We start from the raw sequence: 13,774 nt of genomic DNA, 5'->3' as shown, positions 1-13,774 counted from the left end.
AGGCATCATTTTAAAGTCATGATGAGAAACAATACAGTTCAAAGCTCTGTAAAGTTGATTAGAAATAATAACAAGTATGATTCACAAATTATTCGCTAGGATATCTTTGTTTTAAAATTTTCTGCATTTTGGGAATAATTTTGATTTCTTAAATACATGTCAATTGATGAGCAGTTATAAGTTTATAAAAATTATTTTTGAGATTATGTTTATTATAGACATTGAAGGTGTTTGCAGTGTAGAAGTATTTGAAGCAGAACTCATGAAAAATTTAGAGTCATGCTTGTGACAGAACCCATATTTATACAGTATACCCTTGAGAGCTTTCTCACAGGTGTTTAAAAGCAAAAGGTTGGCAGAACCTTTATTTTTTTGTTCAACTAATCTCCATTTTTTAATAACTGAGATTAACTGAGATTTATTTCCATTGTGTTTATTTCCCCTACTGAAAGATATTTCTCTAGCAGCAAACAAACTACTAAGGTTCTTTTTGTTCTGCAAGCACTATTGTTTTAAATGTCTTTGTACAATATTATTTTTATATTTTAGTACTTACTTGCATTCACTTGCTTGCAAGACAAAACTGGAAAAGAGGGCACACAGCCTGTTTTCAGTGTCAACAAAATGCACTAATCAAATGCTGTTTCAAAGAAACATAACAAACTGGTTATTCTTTACAAAATTTTAACTGGATAGTTATGAAAACTGTTGATATTTACCTGAAATGGAATAGATGACCCAAAAGTGAGGACAGTTTCCCAAAATGAGACTAGGAAATTAGCAACATACTGTTGAAGTTTTTTTCAAATGCCATTCCCTCTTATTAGCTGGTATCTAACAAACCACATTGACTATCTTGCATCAGGTTTTGAATCAGGTTATACTTAATACAAAAGTATTTGAATTATGCAAAAATACCAAGACTTTTTGTTTAATGGCAAGTGATTCCAACAACTGTTATATTTTTCCCCAGACACTCCTTAACTCATAGTCATGATTCCTTTAATAAAATTAAATTAATAGAAGGTATCTGGTGTGTAATTGCTAGCTAGACGTATTAAAAATAAACCAGATACTGACACATTCAGGTCTACTTACCTGTAAAATCCCTTTATGTTCATATACTTTACTATAAATTGCTACTAATAAAGCATAGTGTTTAGAAAATACTAGAAAATTGAAATGCAGACACGGCTAACCAGTCTTTCTGCATGTCTTATATTCAGAGATTTCAAAAGATAAGGTTATATATCTGTGTGAAAATTCACATCATAGCAGAAAAAAAATAACGTAAGAAATTGTTTTTTTTATAAACCCCAAACCAACATAATAAAAGCAACATACAGATTTATTCACACAATTAAAACCAAATGCATAAAGGAAAAAATTAGATGAAATCAAGCCAAGCCAGAATGCCCTAATAATGTTGCTGCTAGATGCATGGAGAGAGATCACAGCCATTTAGAGTGCACATACAGTTTAACAGAGATTATGGCAATGAATTTAAACCATACAGTTTTGCTTTGTATGGGCAAAGAAAAAAGTAGCATAAAACAATATATGAAAAGATGCCTATACTTCACAAGAAGTACACCTTTAGGTTCAGTAACAAAAATAAGCAGGTGAATTAACAGTCAGTAAAATAAAGGCAGAAGCACCATGAAAAGCTCTGTAAGGACAAATTTACAGAAGAAGATCACAGAGCTAAATATTGGCATGCTGCTTATAAGTTGGCTAAGTGACAACTGAAAGAAGATGTAACAGTCTGCAAATATTTGAAGGGCATATGGAAATTGAGATGCAAGAAAAAAAGGAAAGGAAATTGATTATCAGGAGAACATTCTGGAAATAAAAGATATCATCAAGGAAAGAGGCATTCTAAACAACATACAGGAAACACCTCAAATTTGAGTATTTGGAAAATATTCTAGAAAAACAGAGAGAGCTAGCCTGCGAAATATTTACAAAATAATGAGGATGAAGACCAGCATACTTTTTTTTTTTCCTTCCACCCACACCCCAGATATAAAGCAGAGTATAATGTAAGTTGCCATTGTTAGGGTTACCTCCTCCTTTGAAATAGCATATCAGCCTTACAGTGCTGGTTTTTCACATTTTACGCTTTTCAAGCAAAATACACTTTATGTCTTTAAAACTATAACTCAATTTCAACTCTGCACTGTTTTAATAGTATGTATCACTGGCTCTAAACCTTTTTTCCAAAAGAGCTGAGAAAGTGAATGACCATAACAAAAAAACCTCCATCTTGTATATTCATAAAAGTTCAAGAGCCCAGTGGAAAGCACAGGAACAGTCACATGACTCATGCATACGACTGTGGCCTCTTATGTTTAGAAGTAAGGAAATGGAGATTAAAGCAAATCTCAAGAGACCTCTTTTGCTTGGAAGGGGGGGGAAATTGACTGAAGGGTCAACAAATGCCATGCCAAAAAAGTGGTGAGACTGCAGTGTAAGAGACGAAAAAAATGACATCCAATAGATTCTCATGCATCTGATCCAACTTAAGCACACAAGTAGTCCCATTATATTTCTTCTGTGTTTTACCAACCACCATCTAAGATACTAGAAAACTGGACAACATAGACAAAATTAAATACTTTTTAGAAGTGGAGAGAGATGGAAATATTCTGTTGACTAAAACATGATGATTTTGATGTGACAGTAGTCATGACCACAAATATCAGCATTAGGCATTTTTCCTACAACAGATGAATTGTTACTACTACCAGTCTGAGTTAAGGGATGGTTCATTGAACCATCGTAAAATCAAGTAGCATACCCTTACATGCAAAGTAACTAACTACTAAGTGTCCTAATCCCTAAATGCTTTCCTGTCCTATGTGGTGGACTCTAACCTCTCCCCTTCTCATTCCGTATGAGAGGCTTCCATGAAGAGAATGAAACCATCACACAAAATTTACTTAAGGCTGCTCTTGGAAAAATGTGATTGTACTCTCCTTCTAACATACAACTCAGACGAAACAGAGAAACTACTGAATTTTTTTCCCACTTTCTTAATATGACAATCAAAAGCAAACATCAGAAAATATGATTCACCAAAATGTACAGGCATTTCAAGTATACACTCATCACTAAGGATGTGCAATGTACTCCCATGCCATGTAAACCAAAGCACTCTATGTTTTCATATGTCAAACACAACTAAGTCATCTCTTTAAGGCCACTTTTCTTAAGAGTCTGGTGTGCAGGAAATTGAGCAAGGCAGGCTGGAAACCAGCATGGCTAATTAAGGATTTGCTCCTCAAACTGAGGAGTAAGGAAGAAACACTCAGACAGTGGAAGCAGGGACAGGTGACATGGGGAGAGTACAGGGATATGGTTCAAATGCGCAGGGATGAGGTCAGGAAAGCCAAGAAGAATCTGAAACAGAACTTGTTAAGGGACATGAATAACAAGAAGGAGGGATTCTATAAGTTTATTGGTCAGAAAAGGAAGTCCAAGGAGAGTGTACCCTCCCAATAAGCAAGCAGGTTGAGTTGGTGGTGACTGATATGGAGAAGGCTGAGGTACTCAACGAGTTCTTTGCCTCTGCCTTCATTGGCAGTCAGGCTTCCCACTTCTCTCAAGTTCCTGATCCTCTGGGCGAGTGTGGGGGGAGTGAAGTCCCTCTCAGTACAAGTGAAGAGGAGGTTGGGGATCACTTCGTGAAGCTGAATAGCCCTAAGTCTGTGGGAGCTGGAATAGTGAAATGATTTTAAACAGAAAGAAGGCAGGTTTAGATTAGATGTTAGGAAGAAATTCTTTACTCAGAAGGTGGTGAGGCACTGAAACAAGTTGTCCATATTTATGATACCTGACACAAGAACTGAAAGGGACTAGAAAAATACAAAGTAAGCAACAATATTTTGACTGTGCTAAGATGACATTATCATATGATTTCAGCTGTAAGTTCAGTGTGTTGTGTGGAGAATTGCACAAGCAGTCTTCTGTCCTTTCTCCTGTCTTCCTTACAGACTTTGTTCATCTTTCAGCTTTAATAATTGCCAAGTATTTGCCCTTGTTTTTGCAAAACTGAAGGGATCAGCAGTGGTACCTCCTCAGTAGATCAACCTATTAATTACAAACTTATGCTCATGTTTTAAAAGGAATCAGCTCAAATTTGTGTTCTGCTCTTTACTGTCAAGAATTCATGCTTTATTTATTACACATCACTCAAACTCTTTCCTGACTACCTGAATTACTAAGTTCCTGATGAATACTCAATACTGCCATGTGCTAGCAATTCACAAACAATAACGTATTGTACGTCATATGCCTATGTCACAGGTAATCCTATTCTTCTTATTTTACACAACAGAAACCGAGAAAACCAGCTGCGTCTGGATCAAGTTCTGAAACATCAAGGCCTGAAAAGGTCTGTTTGTGAATGAGTAAAACAAAATTAAAAAGTCAGCAGAGGTCAAACATTCATCTTCAGAACTTCAACAGGATTTAGGAGCTTAGCCTGGAGTCAGGTTACAGGCATGGAGAAAGTTTGTTGCTGAATCCAACAAAACTTGCTTGTTTAGGAATAAAAATTATGCAGGAAAGGAAAAACAGTTTATCGTTTATTCTGGCTCAGTTATGACTTTCTCTTCATGCTAACGTTATGTTCACTACTGGGTGAAGTAAAGTCCAACACACCCAGGACAAGGACTACCTGGAAGACATGAAAACTGCTTGTATTTTGCAATAATCTGGGCAGGAGTCTCCAAGATAATAATAGCTATTTACCACTAGAGCTGTATATTGAAAAAGTCTCAATAATAGATTTTCTTACTGGAATTTAAAAACCACAGAGGATGTGGAAATGCAGACAAGAAGGGTAGAGGTGGAGACAAGAAAAGGTAGCTGTGGCAATCTTGATGACAAGCAGATTCCTGTTAATGTGATTAAGTTAAGGTTGGTATTGGAACAATTAAGTCTGGTGGCTGATCCTGCAAAAACATATAGCCTGAGACAAGGGCAAGGGTTAGAAGAGAATCTCCTCCTCTCATTTTCTCAGCAAGGTCTACACAGAACCAAAGCTTCATCATTTAGTTAGCCTTTCAGTATTTTTTTCCCTTTTATTTGCAGGTTTGGGGGTTTCATTTACAATTTCATTTATATTTTCTGAGATACCTAAAAATCTAAATACAACACTTTAAAGCCATTTAGCTGTTATACTTTGCAAAAAGACTATCATAAAGAACTAATTTTGCTGTTTGATCAAATTAAATTCTAAGTTTTTAAAGACAGACTTCTCTGTATTCACACTTCTCTTCACAGTTGTTGTAAACAATTACTCATGATTTTCCAGCTTTCTACTCCAGCACACCTACTGTTTCAGACACTGTTGAAAGCAGCTCTTTCATTTGGACCAATCAAGTCCACTTGAATTAACAGGAAGTTTTCCACTGACAACACCAAACGTGAATACTGACAAGAAGCTGTTTCTTCTACCTCAATGGGACTTGGTTTCAAAAGCAGGTTCTCAGCATAAGGAAAGCCTTGCAAGAGGCCAGTACAGTAGAGAATCGAAGAGGAGTAAGGGTTGTGTAAAACTGGATTACAGAAGCACAAGAAACCCTTGGCTTTTTACAGTTTCTGAAGAGTCATAAAAGAAACAACTTCTTTTTTTTCCTCCTCCAGTAACCCAGATCAAGTTTAGCTATTTGTAGATACATTCCGATCTATTTGTCTTTTGTTAGGATCATTTAGTGCTGCCACATGTTATTGGGAAAGCACCACTAACAATAATTTTTAGTATGAAATACAGCTCATTTAATGGTTAAAATTTAAAAATAACACGAAAGGAATGGGGTTAAATCAAGAAAAAGAATTTTAAAAAGTTATATAGCATAGCTAGCTGGCATCAGGAAATTACCAGCAGTAAACTAATAATAAAAAAGCAGTAAAAAAATTAGAGGTAGTCACCATCCTAACACTGAGTACTTTAAATTCATTATTTTGACTCGTGTATCTAAAAATCTTGAATTTCACAGTGAAAGAACACAAAATTTGGGGAGAAAGAGCTCTTAGAATTTTAATTTTTTAGGACAATATGCACCATTTTAAAGATTATAAATTATTGAACAGACAAGCAAAACTATTCTTCTGCAATCATTAATGTCACTTTTTTTTCAGAGTAATAAGCCCTTTGATAACAGGAATCTTGTAAACAGGCATCTTGAATACTACTGAAGAACATGGCATAACTCAATTAAAAAGAGCTAAACAAATCAGTATATTTATTTTACTCTACATTTCTCTGCAACTTCTGAGTATGTGTACTTTAATAGAAACTCGCAATCAAATGGAAATACAGCCATAATTCTGTCACAAAATCAAACTGCAGCCAAAATGATAAAACAATTTTGTTTAAAAAATATCTGCTAACACTAAAGAGATTTTTCAAGATTAAAATTTTTACCACATTTACACTGCAGTTTGTTTGATGATATAAACAGCAGCACCTAACTAGTTGCTACTAATGAACATCATAATCACTATAATCAAACAAACAAAGCAACCACAAATTAGGAAAGAATTACACTACCATTTAGAAAGTACTACTATGTTCTAAATGAGTAATTATATCTGGAGATTGTAAGTGAACTTGAGGTTGCCCTGAACAGATCATTTTTTTGGATTATGGTGCCTGTAAAATCACTGCTTGATCTTAGTGATGCTACAGAAATGGTTTTTTATTTGCCACAGGCCTTAATTTTATCAGTTGTATTCTATTCACCAACTACTTCATATGGTCCATCTCATTGCTAAAAGGTAATGGGAGAATCTTTTTAACTAATGCTCCAGTCCTATTTTTTCTATACATTAATTTATTTCAAAGAAACAGCTTGCCAACTGATGCCAAGGAAAAAAAGAAAAAAAAAGAAAGCAATAGCCACTTAGCCCCAGTCATCATAGAATTATTATAAAAATGCATTCAATTATACTGACTTTTCATTGTAATATTATAGTAGATGTATAAAGTAATACTGGTAAAAAAAATCCAACAAAGTAACTTGCTGCAGGGGCATAGTTTGGGCTAAGAAACTTGTAGCTGATTCAACTGAAAATGTTATAATAATTTACTTCTAATTGTCCTTTTTGTTACTGAAAAATGATATAATACTGTCAATATTGGATACTGGAGGAAAAGAAAGTATTTCTGGTGTGTTCCTCAGGCTGGTGCCACATTTTGCTCCTAAAGGAGCCTGTCTGCCTGTTCTAAAAAAAAAGAAATCAAGCTTGTTATGTTTCTAAACATTCTTTTCCCATAACTACTCCATAACCTCACTTCTATTAAAAGGAAAAGTGATGCTACTGAAGGATTATTATGGGGAGGAAGAGGGCAGAACTAGAACGCAGGTGGACGAGAAGGGAAAAACGTAATTATCAAAAGTTCTAATAAATTCCTTTTGTATTCATAGGTATAGTCTGTGAGCAGAACAACTAAAGAATTAATGTTGTAAGAGGATCTATTTCAAATGTGCCAATGTTTGTTTTATTATCAGTTGTAATCTGCTAATTTGTTATGACAGGTATAAGTCACAAGCTAAGATATCCTTCTAAAAACAACAGTTGTGGGCCTTTACTGTTCACAAGGAATATCAAGGTTATTGTCCAGCTCAAATAGAAAAAGAGAGCTTCCATCAACAGATGTCAAAACAGATAAGCACAGATTTGACATGTGCTTGTAGAACTATCACCTGCTATCAGTGCTGCAATGACAGCTTTATGGTGAGAATGTCAATGAATTTCATCATGCTCAGCATTCCAAACATTGCTCAATTGAATACGATAAACATACGTCTTCCTACCAAGCAGTAGGTGTTTATTGCTGTAATGTTATTTGTATAATGAGTGTGTAGATTCTTTTCTTTCTGCATAGGTATATCCATATTCCACTTAAGCATGGCACCATAAAATTTTACCCCGAAAACATAAGTTTTTAATTCATACCATAGATGTACCAGGAGAAAAGACGACGGTAATGCACTGCAATGAAAAAAAATTCACCTGCCCCATGGCAACATGGAGGTATCTAGTAACACATATTTTCCCTGTTTTCAGGATGTCTACAACAAATGTTTGTCTTTATGACAAGCGGTTTTTTAAATAAACAGGCATTGCAAAGACACCTATTCCTATCTTTCCTCTATCTGGTAGGGTATCGCAGTATTAAAAATCACATATTTTAACGATGATAAAATACGTGCACGCTGCTTAAGATAACAGGCGTAAGGATTTCATGCAAAAGGAAAAAAATCCTGACAAAATACAAAGGAAAAAAAACAAACCTAGGTGTAGGCAGACAAAAGCCTAAAATGATTTTGTACCAAACGTAAAAGGTTCTGTGAAGTCAGGAGGAAGGGAGGGAAGATAGCAGGGAGGAAGTACTAATTATATTTAAGATAATACAGAAACATTTAGTTTGTTCTGACTCCCCGTTTAATCAGATCTTTCTTTTGTATATGCTGACCACTATCTCTTGCCTGTAGTTCTTTTTGACAGGTTCTAGATCTCCTTGAGTATCTTACTAACAATCAGTTTCATTAAAATTAGTATTTTTCGAATCTAGATTTTCTTCCAATTATGTCTACTGAAACAGTAATACCACCACAAGGACCACAGTCATCATTTATTAGTCTTTTTAATGCACTCGACAGCTTGTCCTAGGCCTATTCTGGAACAAATTAATTTCCCCATGAAATGCCCAAAGCACAGTTAGCATAAAATATATTTTAGGTCTTCTGTTCCTTGTACCAAGAATTCTCATTGTTTACCACTATGATTTTTTAACAATATCCTTAAAAGACACTCCAAAAAATAACCTCTTAACATCTTCTGAAAATGTTAATTTTCTCAATTAATCTTCTCAATTAAATAATTAAAAATCTCTTAGTTATCAGTTTTCAAATCAAAGTTACTTCAACAATAAAAACAGACACAGTCAAAATAAAGCTATACATTCTCCTCAAGCAAATAAACCAGTAGTTCTGAAAGGAAATTTTTAACTCAAAATCCCCACGTCTTTCATTAGTAGAAACTCTCCTTCCTTGGAGATTGTCTGATGTGTAACAGCACCCTGCCTTTCCTCTTCAGGGCACAGACATTAGTCTCTCTCCTCTACTGACAGCAAATGTAAGTATCTTTAAGACTTGCATCACTGAGAACAAATATGGCTAACAAAATCAAAAATTACCAAGGTGGAGTAGAGAAGGACACAAAGAGAAATTTTGTTACCTTCATTTAAGAAACCTGACCAAGACATTCCTATCATTATACAGAAGAAGGAAACTTTCAAGCCACTTTTATTATGAGAATAAAATTCTCTCTTAGAAAACATTTATTTAAATTTGGGTTTGAGAAAGATAGAAAGGTACTTTGATTCACAAACACACACTATTTATTAACAGGCATTATCCTTCTTGTAGGTCAGATTAAAAAAAGCGTATCTTTCATTATCTTTATGGATAGGAAACATATGAAATTAGATACATATTCATCATTACTAACTACAATTAGCACGCTTTACTACTGTGATTTTATATAATACAACGTAAAGAACTGTTTGACTGTCTTTGACTATCAACTTCTCCAACATGATACTTAGATAACGTGATGTATGTCTTCTGTTCAAAACTGCACTACTATGTAGCTGACATTTACACTTTACCAAAACATATATAATATATATATGCTAAGCCTCAGGTATACTAAGCCTCAGGATTTACCAAGATCAAGAATACTAAACTACGTCTATTTCTCTCTTAATCAGAGCACGGAAATGAACTGAGCTGTTCAAATCACTATTTAATATTTCAGTCTTTCCCAGACATTAAGATGCATAAAGTAAATTATTTACAGATGGATATATAACTGAAGAGAAAAATCAGGAACTCAAAGCAGCTGCCAGAGACACTTTTAATACAGTACACTAGTTGGTCTATTCCTAGTTTATTTGTTATGTTTCAAAAAATAAAGATCTTGCTGAGTTTCCTATCATCACTGTATAGTGGAAAATGGAATTGGTTCAGCACCACAAAGAAAAAGAAGAGCAATGCGGTCTTTTGATTGCAGAGGATAATCTACAAACACAAGGAACAAAGCTGACCCTTGATGTGATCTCTGTTCACCTCTGACAAGAGATAGCAATCTAGAGATATCGTTATAGGGTACAAAACAGCTTTTAGGAAAGGTTCCTGAAGGAAATCATTCTCCTATTCACCCACGTTGCTATAGAAACAGAACCAATCAAGCCTGTCCACAAAGGCTTTTATGTCAACTTCTGTTAGAAAACTCATAAAAAAGTAGAACTTAAACTAAATTAACAACACAGTCATTAAGCTATTAAGATAGGTAAAAGAAGGAAATCATTTACAAACAAATGAGCCCAATCTTGCCCCTTAAATGCAAAGCTTTTAAGGTGTACATCAGCTTATTCCAAGGGTTTACTGAACACTGCTACAGTTCTCTGTTTTATATTTCCATGCAATCTGAGAGGAAGTAATTTATATAGAATGATGTCTTCAAATTCACTGGGTCCCAAACTATAAATTTTTTCTCCTTTTCCTCCTCCCAACCGTTAAAGCAAGGTTGTACCATATCCCATTATCTTTGTAAACTTTTTTCCTTCAGAATACATCTTTCATCACAAGACTTCAGCTAAAACAATATATTTACTGAGGTAGCTGGCTTCTACCCCATGATATCTTCAAAGTATTGATTCTGCATAAAGCTCACAGCAAATACTACTGCTAAATATATTAAAAGGGTCCTTAATGAAAATGGATTTCCAAATTAAAATATGGCACATTTCCTGTAAGTCCTCACCTAGTGTAAACAAGATAATATGGGTAGCAGAATCCGGATCTTGGCATCTACCATCAGGGATGAGTTTTGTGTCTGTGGCATTCTTGGACGAATACTAAAACTCATGCAGGACTAATACGAAGTTGCAGATTTTATGCTGCTATACAGACTACTGTACATTAAAGAAGAGGGTGTGTTATAAACAGACAAGAATCTCTGTTGCTTTTAAACTGCTAATCCCACCTAGCTGGCCTACTCCTAGTTTGACTCAAAACATACTATGAACCTATCACAGTTCAAATCTCTTAAAGAATTAACTTTTCCACTAGACAAATACACTCTAGGATTTCCATTTCCATTCCCTTCACCCAATCCAAAAAGTTTTAGCAGTTACCATCATGAGTGGCATACCAAAACAGTGATACTTTAGGCCCATTCTCAATTCTTTGTTGGTTTTTAACAACAAAAGATTTAATTGAGTTTTGGAAATGAACTTAATTTCATTTCTTTTGAGATATAATGCTTGTGGTCTGTTTCAAACGATGCCGGAACCTAAAGTGGATTCAGGCACACACAAGTTGTATACTCTGGTCCCAGCAGGCTAAGGATCTTCACACTGGGATGTTTTATGAAACACTTCCAAAATTACCGATTTTTTCTTTTTACTTCATTTCTCTATTTATAAGCATAAGGAATGTCCTTGATAATTTAAATTTTATAAAACTCTTGGAGTTACTCTTCTTCAGAACTTTCTTTTGGTATTTTTTATTAGTATTTTTCATTTTAGTAGGTTTGGCAATCTGTTGTTCTCCACAAAGACTCAATTCAAGCAAAACTCATCAGACCTTGTAATCTGTAGGTAGTTTGCAGGGACTTCCATGTTTACATATGAAATTTCTAAATTATGGTTTGAAGCTCCTGACTTTGAAAGAGGTTATCAAATGTGCTGTTTAAACTGTAAGGACGATGAATCTACCCAATCTACTGCTAAGGGTGCTGTGCAGAACATCTAGAATTCCAAACATGTTTTATACAATTATAGCTCCAGAATTCCCCCAACTCAAACAAAACAATTGAGGGGTCATGTCTCTTTTTCCTGTTGGCAGAACAGAGCTCAGATTTTGCAGTTTATACTAAGCCTTAGTTTTTGTCAGAAACTGACAACTTGAGTCTCAGTGATCTACACAGCTCAGAATATGTTGCTCACCCACACCAGGCCAGTTTAGAAGTTAAAAGATGAGGCTCTGAATTCAACTACATTTTTACAACTTAAAATGTGTTTATATGGTGATATAAATAACATGGTAATAACATGTAAATTTACAAATGGTGTAAAATTAATAAAAGTAGAATCCCCTGCCAAAAAGTTTACAAAATGGTGGGTAAATTAGAGCTCATACTATGATTTAGTTTACTAACACATACTTTAGAAAACAAAACATTATCTAACCTCATACACTAAAGATAACTCTGATCCTCATGTTAAGTCTATCAGTAGTTAAATTACTTAGTGCACTCCTCAATCCCCTAGTCAATGTCCCCATAACTTTTTTTTTCTGTAACTGCCACTGAGGGGACTAGGTTTCTTCTGGAAAACAAGCAGGTGTCTTTCACAGAATCAACAGTATATCCAGTCTTGGAAGGAACCCGCAACTCCTGGGCCTGCACAGGACAACCCCAGGAATCATACCACATGCCTTTACATAAACACAGGTTTTCTTGAAATTAGTCCCTTTTCCATTCTGATTTTCCTTGCCTTATGGTGGTCTGAGACCTACCAACGAACTGTCAACTGGCCAGCACTCAGAAGCTGTTCCTTTGCTATTTGAAATTTGGTCAATCATTCTGTTGGAAAGAAATATGCAAAAATATGTGCTGATATTGAAAAAGTTTGTGATTTAGATGAAACAGAATTTTATAAACCTTATTAAAATATTTCACCTAGCCCTGGACCACACTCAGTGATACTATAAATACCTGGCTTTTCCTTCATGTCTTTCTACCAATTTTTTGCCTCGACACAAATAGAAAGCATCGAAAAGCTTTTTTCATCAAAACCTGGATACTGTTTCATAAGAATAGTTTGTCATTAAAATTTACAAATAAATATCCTGAAGACGTTTGAAACAGTTCACGTTTGATTTTCAGAAGAGGGATTTAAGTATCACACAGAATCAAAGATACATATAAAAATATTCTGAAGACAACATGAAATACATGTATGAGACTGGAGAGAGGAAAGAAGCACACCTGCAGGTCACAATTTCTGAACAGAACAGGAGAACATCCAATGGTCTCTCAGATGCAGGAATAATTCGGTTCCTGTTTAGTCTAGAAGGGTAAAAGTATTCTCAGATTATCACATAATATTTGTAAATGTCATCAATAATTTAAAAAAATACTGAGAATAACTTTCAAAATTTATTACATTTAAATATTTTAAATAAGCATAACTATGCAAAAAGAAAGACCTTCTAGCGCAAGGTACACTTTCGTGAAACTGAAATCTCATCTGGTGACTTTGTATACACGAGCGGCAGGCAGGAAGAGCATCAGCTCTTTTTGCTTTCAAGTCTGTGTAGATAGCAATTATTTATGGTTTGGAACTTTAATTCTTTTCAGATTGCACAGGATTTGATTTGTCAGCAGAACAGCCTTTTAAATTGTCTTCTTAATGGTCATCTGCTTCAGCAGCTAGGCAAGCAGCTACACTTTATTGGAAAACACCATCCAAACTGTTTTAATGAGCTTAATTAATCTAAAACCCCTGAGCATCATGCTCTCCCTAGAGGTTTACTTCTGTGTTCCTTAATCGATTGTAGTAAATTCCTCCAGGAAATCTGAGGACTGGGCCCAGTCCCTCTCCAACCCACAGAACCAGAATTAATCAGTTACATAACACGGCACTTGTTTGGGTTTTTTTATGCACAACAAAAGGAGATTAAATGCTGTT

General features: G+C 34.9%; 1 protein-coding gene across 30 annotated transcripts in view; it reads right to left on the bottom strand.

The window, feature by feature from the left end:
• Positions 1 to 13,152, bottom strand: part of PTPRD (protein tyrosine phosphatase receptor type D) — a 313,470-nt gene extending 300,318 nt beyond the window's left edge. For 22 of the 30 annotated variants that reach the window (XM_039381989.1, XM_039381990.1, XM_039381992.1 and 19 more), the window contains exon 1: positions 13,072 to 13,152. The gene's annotated coding sequence lies outside the window, so the exon portion shown is untranslated. The remainder of the gene's footprint in view (positions 1 to 13,071) is intronic. The other 8 variants (XM_039381981.1, XM_039381982.1, XM_039381985.1 and 5 more) reach the window with 3 other exon arrangements.
• Positions 13,153 to 13,774: the final 622 nt, after the last annotated feature.

This window comes from Pipra filicauda, unplaced genomic scaffold, assembly GCF_003945595.2.
Source record: "Pipra filicauda isolate LSUMZ 115617 unplaced genomic scaffold, ASM394559v2 scaffold24_size8852520_pilon, whole genome shotgun sequence".
NCBI classification, from domain to species: domain Eukaryota; kingdom Metazoa; phylum Chordata; class Aves; order Passeriformes; family Pipridae; genus Pipra; species Pipra filicauda.
This window is presented reverse-complemented; position numbering and strand designations above follow the sequence as displayed.